Raw genomic sequence first — 6540 nt, 5'->3', positions numbered from 1 at the left:
ACCCACAAAATTTACTCTCACCATTCGATTACTCAAACATCCCTAACCTATTCCTACTACTCAAATCCCCGCAAAGTATTCCAAGTTCACACATACCGCTCTACTCAAACATTACCGCTCCACTCTCGACACCCAAGATACCCAAACATTCAAACTTTATTTCAATCTCACGAATATCCGCGAAACATTCCCATTCCGTTCCAAGCGTTCGAGCGCCCACAAAATAATTCGAAATTTATTCGCATCGCCAAAATCCCCGTAAAATATTCGACCTGTGTCGAAGTCTAATCGAGAGCACGTCACGGGACACGCTGTCACTCTATAATCGCGCGAGAATTAATTAAACGCCGATCCGGGATCGATTCAACGAGTCGTGCGGCACATTAATCCCGCTATCGGTTCCCGCCGATCGAGTTAATTCTCGACGAAGGTGTCCGACGTACGACGACCGAGGTCGAAAAGAAATCCTGCTACACTGCACCGGGTGAAAAAAGACCGAAGCGAAGCGGGACTTTCCCGTAAATCACCGCGCGCGATCAGAGTCTGCGCGACGCCATTAACGCGCCCGGTTATCTGAACGGTAGATGACGCACGCCTAGGTGTTTGCGGATCGTACACCGTGGAGCCCATTGATTCCGTGGAACCAGTTTCGCTCGACGGTTACGCTCCGTATCCCAATTTATACGCGAGGAAACGCGCGGAGAAAGGGTCACTCCGCGAGAAAGCACGCGCATGAATGGACGCGGGCGTAATTCAATGAAACCTACGCGGCCACCGCGAAAGCGAGTAACGCGTTTCCCGCGGTGATGATAATAATAACGGCAGGGTGATAACGTAGGAAATGGTTACGAGGTTCGAGACCAAAGGACCAAAAGCACCCTGGAACTTGAATTTTTTGCACTAGGAACGAGTTGCTTTGTACCAAGATGCGAAATGGAACGGAGAGGGTATAATTCGATAAATGAATAAAATAAATAAAAATTTAGTAAATTAATATTTTACGTTCGAAATTTCCCGTTCCACAATCTCGAAACAGTGGAGTCGCTATAATCGTATCGGTGAAACGAAATTGGGAGGATTTCTTTCCGCGAGTGCAACGGTGCATCCGCGAAGGATGCACTTTTTTCCTTTATTGGGATTATATGTGAATCTTAGAGAGATTTTTTTGGTTGTGTGTGTGTGTGGTGTATTTATTACGAAAATTAGGAAACCGTGGGTAAGAATTTATTTTCGATTTTATTAAATTAATTATGTTATCAATAAATAATTATTTCTGGAATAAACTGACGCGGTGGGTTGATTCAAGTATTGCAGTACATAATGTTTCCGGTTCCATTTTGTATCATTCCCGGTGCGATATTATTTGTAAATGTAAATCAATGTTTATCAATGATTAAACGAAACACGCAATAATTGCATGCAATAATTGCGGAATGAAAATAAAAGCGATCACGTGCTAAACTGTAATCGATAAGGGGGGAACAGAGGGAAATCAAATATGTACCGAAAAAGGAAAACATTCAATATTTATAAAAAAATAAAAGCATTCAATATTTATGAAAAAGCACGCACACACCTAGGGACGTTAACGATTTTTCAAAACCGTTCTCCGCGAAAGGTTCGTAGGTGCGCGTTTGAAAAACAGTGACAAGTTAAATAATAAATACTTTACGTTCGAAATTTCCCGTCCCTCGATCTCGAAACAGTGGAGTCGCCACAAATGCAGAGTAAGAAGTTTTCGTGTGGTATACCATGATCTTAAGCGACGCGACTTTAAGTGGGTTAAGGAGACCATCTTAATCCGGGGGATACCCCAAATACTTCAAGTGGGTTAAGGAGATCTTAATCGGGAGATACTTAATAATGCATTTATTTTTCTTTTACTGTTTCGTCAATAGATACCTAATAATACACCTGGTTCTTACTGTCCCATCTAGATACCCAATACACCTATTTTTCTTTTCCTATCTCATCTATAAATGCCTAATAACACCCATATTCTTCTTTCCCTGTTCCATCTAGGTACCTAATGATACACTTGGTTTTCTTTTTCGGTCCCATCTAGGTATCTAATGATACACTTGTTTTTCTTTTTCTCTCCCATCTAGATACCTAATAATATACTTGTTTTTTTTTCTGTCCCATCTAGGTACCTAATAATACATCTACTTTTCTTTTTTATCTCATCTATAAATACCTAATAACACCCCTATTCCTCTTTCCCTGTCTCATATAGATACCTAATAATACACTTGTTTTTATTTTTCTATCCCATCTAGGTACCTAATAATACACTTGTTTTTCTTTTTCTGTCTCATCTAGGTACCTAATAATAAACTTGTTTTTCTTTTTCTGTCCCATCTAGGTACCTAATAACATCCCTATTTTTTTTTCTGTCTCATCTAGATATCTAACAACACACCTAATTTCCTTTCTACCCTATCTAGATACCTAATAATACACGTATTTTTCTTTTTTATCTCAATATCTAATTCATCTGTAAATACCTAATAACACCTATTTTTCTTTTCCTGTCCCATCCAGGTACCTAATAACGCCCCTATTTTTCTTTCTCTGTTCCATCTAGGCACCTAATAAAACCTCTATTTTTCTTTTCCTGTTCTAACAAAATACCTAATAACTCACCTATTTCTCTTTTCCTATCCCATCTAAATATCAAACAACACACCTAATTTCCTTTCTACCCTACCTAGATACCTAATAATACACGTATTTTTCTTTCTTCATCTCACAATACCTAACTCATCTATAAATACCTAATAACACCTATTTTTCTTTATCCATCTCATTTACGAACACCCAACCATTTACAACCACACCTATTGTTCTTTCTCAGTCCCGTTCAAGTCTATTCAAGTAACGCGCCAATTATCCGCCTCGAATTAACGCGACGCGATGTCCAGAGATTCCCGTGTATCGTTCGTAGAACACTGTTCACGGTTACGGGGAAGAAGATAATAAAAACCCTCGGTGAAACCTGAAAACTTCTCAGCGATCGGTTGCACGTAGCGCCCGTAGCGAGGGATCGTTCCGCTCTCGACCGGTAACGTTCCAACGGCGGTTTCGGTGTCGCTGACTCGGAAAGAAAGGAATGTTTCATTACTACACTTACGGTCGTAAAGCGCGCACGGTCGGTTTCACCCGCGACGGTAACGAGAGAAGTAAGTAGCGGAGACCGCAGAGGTTAACGAGGATGGAACGTACCACGGGAAGAGCTCTTTCGCTCTTTCGCTCTTTCGCTCTCTGGCTCGATTTCCGTTTCACGAAAAATTATTTATGTGCCGTCCTTTATCTGTATAATTGACTTTCGGTACCCACCGTCCGGTCGTTCTTATCGTTGGCGGTTCGTTCGTTCCGTGGATCCTATCCGAGCAGAATTTTCGCTCCTGGTCGGGCATGGGTCTCGCGGCCAGCCGTGTGCACGCGAGACGATTGGAAAACGGTACTCCCGTGGCGATCGACTTTCTGCGAAATTTATTATCGGCTAATAACAGTGTTTCGACGATTTCACCGTGCCGGGGCCTTGGCCGAGTGCAGCCGCGACTCGAACGAAACCGCCCCGTGATTACGGTCGTAAAGAGCACGCGTTAGCGCGAACATTAAGAGGCCTAAAACAAAGATTCGCCAATTACCGGGCAATTGCCAGTCAAGGATACTCGCTCGCCATCGCCCTTAACGCGATACACGGTTTTACGACCTCGATCGATGCCGTGCAGGAGTCGTATAAAGGACGCCGAAGAATTTGAGTGGCTAGGGAACGTTCGAACCGTTTGGGAATTTTTTTTGGATAATTTTTTGAATCCTATGGAATTGAAACTTTTCTCGATTGTTAGCGTACTCGAGAAGGTATCGCGTGAATTTTTTCATCGAACGTCCTCGAACGATAGACGAGTAATTAATAATGGCCCGGTGATGGGTCGAGAAGGTCAATTGACAATCTTTGGGATTTTTTTTTGCGAAATGTATCAAACGTATCGAACTGAAACTATTCTTGCTCGTTGATACACTTTTGAAGATATTGCACAAATTTTTTCATATAGTTTGCTTCATTGGTACAAGAGTTATTAACAATGGCCCCGGTGATGCACCGAAAGCGTCCCTCGACGAGATCGCGCTTGATAATTGTAACTCGGATTATGGTCCTCCGCGGGCGTGGCTCTCGCGTGAATTAGAAGAAATTGAAAAACTGGAGAAATACCCTGTTCCTGGTACCGTGTTTTCTGCGAAATGAAACTGACTGGATGTAATACCACGTCATCTCATAATTTAAAGTCAGGAAACTGATGTGTTGCTGCGTACTTTCAATGGCGAAAGCTTGGCAGCCGTAGGCATTACACCTTTTCATAATCCGAGACTGGAAGTTGTTGACCTAATACTGCGTCTTTTTGTAAGATTAAACAGTGAACTACTCCAAACGCAGTATGCATTACGTCCTTTCATAAACTAAAGCTAGGACGCTGTGACGTAGTACCGTACTTCTTCGTAAGCTGAAATTGCGCGGAGTTTGTTTTCAAAATGGCTGGTCAAACGTTACGAACATTTTTACTTTAATTTTCATTTCTCTCTTGCGACGATACTCTCTTCTTTTATCTTTGTACATTTTTAATCGATACATTCGTCCGTCACGAAATTAAAATTCTTTGCAGTTTTCCTTCGAAGCGAGAAGAGAACTTCGTGCAAAGGTACTCTTAAAATACTGTATCTGGTACTGTATCATATTTATGTTGGGAAATGATCGTAAAATAGAAATTGTATTTTATCTAACTGGAATACGGTAAACAGTTTCTATTTAAATTTAACGAGCATTTGATCTTACCTTCCACTTTATCTTTTCGACTCGTTTATTTTTGCAAAACATTCTCCTCTTTCTTATCTACGTAATTGCGTATCTTTTCCCGCCTTTCTTCTTTCCACGATTATGTCCCTTCTAATTGTTCCTGAAGAAGAAGCAAACAAAACGAGGTCGGAACGTTCGAAAGATATATTTAAACCAATGCTTGGGTAATGGTAAATATACCCCTTAATTTGCATTTTACAATACGTGTGGTACAAAACACAACTTATAATCATTTTTGAATTTATATCTACGCCAATGCATTACTTATTATTGTTTCGTTTTGATCCCTGATAATATATATCATTGTCTTAACCAGTAACAAAAATGCACGTGATTCGAGGGCGACCAATCCTATTCATTGGCAATTTTCGATCTCAATACAGTACGTATTACCATTTTCAGCAACGCGACTGACTCGACATGCAATAGACTTGCATATGCGGTCATCATCACCAATCATAAAAATGCGTGCAATTAGAAGAGAGGCGCGCCAACCCGATTCGTATGCAATTTTCGATCTTGGAACAGTACATATTATCATCTTCAGTAATACAACCGACTCGTCACGCGATAGACTCACACACGCGATCGTCTTAGCCAATAACAAAATAATATGGGTAATTCGAGGCCAATCAATCCGATTCGTCTGCAATTTTCGATCTTGGAACAGTACATATTACCATCTTCAATAATGCGACCGATTCATCGTGCAATAAACTCACAAACACGATCGTCTTAGCCAATAACAAAATAATATGTGTAATTCGAAGCTAACCAATCCGATTCGTCTGCAATTTTCAATCTTGGAACAGTACATATTACTATCTTCAGTAACGTCACCGATTCGTCACGCAATAAACTCACAAACACGATCATCTTAGCCAATGATAGAAATACGTGTGATTCGAAGGCGACCAATCCGATTCGTCTGCAATTTTCGATCTCCGCACAGTACATATTACAATCTTCAGTAATGCGACCGATTCGTCACGCGATAGACTCACACACACACGATCGTCTTAGCCAATAACAATAATACGTATAATTCGAGGCCGACCAATTCGATTCGTCTGCAATTTTCAATCTCCTCACACTACATATTATCATCTTCAATAATGCGACCGATTCGTCGCGCAATAAACTCACAAACACGATCATCTTAGCCAATAACAAAAATACGTGTAATTCGAAGGCGACCAATCCGATTCGTCTGCAATTTTGTAATCTCCGCACAGTACATAGATATATATCCAAGCAGTGGTCAACGTCTCGATAGGTAAATTCGGTCGCATCGTTGACCCCTTTCGAATCTCGATAGGCAAAGCGTTATGGAATAATCATTCTACAGGGGTTGGAGGGGTGGGGGGTGGGGGCTAATGAGCGGGGATGTTACGATGCACTTAGCGGGACCATCGCTGAGAGCTCGAGCCAAGTTTTTTTCACGTCGCAACAGGCATTCCGGGAAAGTATATCCACGGTTCTGGCGCTCGCTCGAGCGTTTAGAACTTCCGGCTCGAAGTCTGGTAGGAAAAACTTCGCCCTAGCTCGATCCTGGGGGTTGGAGGGGGGCTCGTTTCGCGCGACTCCGGCGAGCCCCGTCGACGCTTTCGTCCACCTGCACCCCTCAATTATCTTTCCAATTTTCCCCGGGGGCGTTGCTCCGCGGGCCGATCAGTTTCAAT

Source organism: Ptiloglossa arizonensis, chromosome 1 (genome assembly GCF_051014685.1).
Source record: "Ptiloglossa arizonensis isolate GNS036 chromosome 1, iyPtiAriz1_principal, whole genome shotgun sequence".
Classification (NCBI taxonomy): domain Eukaryota; kingdom Metazoa; phylum Arthropoda; class Insecta; order Hymenoptera; family Colletidae; genus Ptiloglossa; species Ptiloglossa arizonensis.
This window is presented reverse-complemented; position numbering follows the sequence as displayed.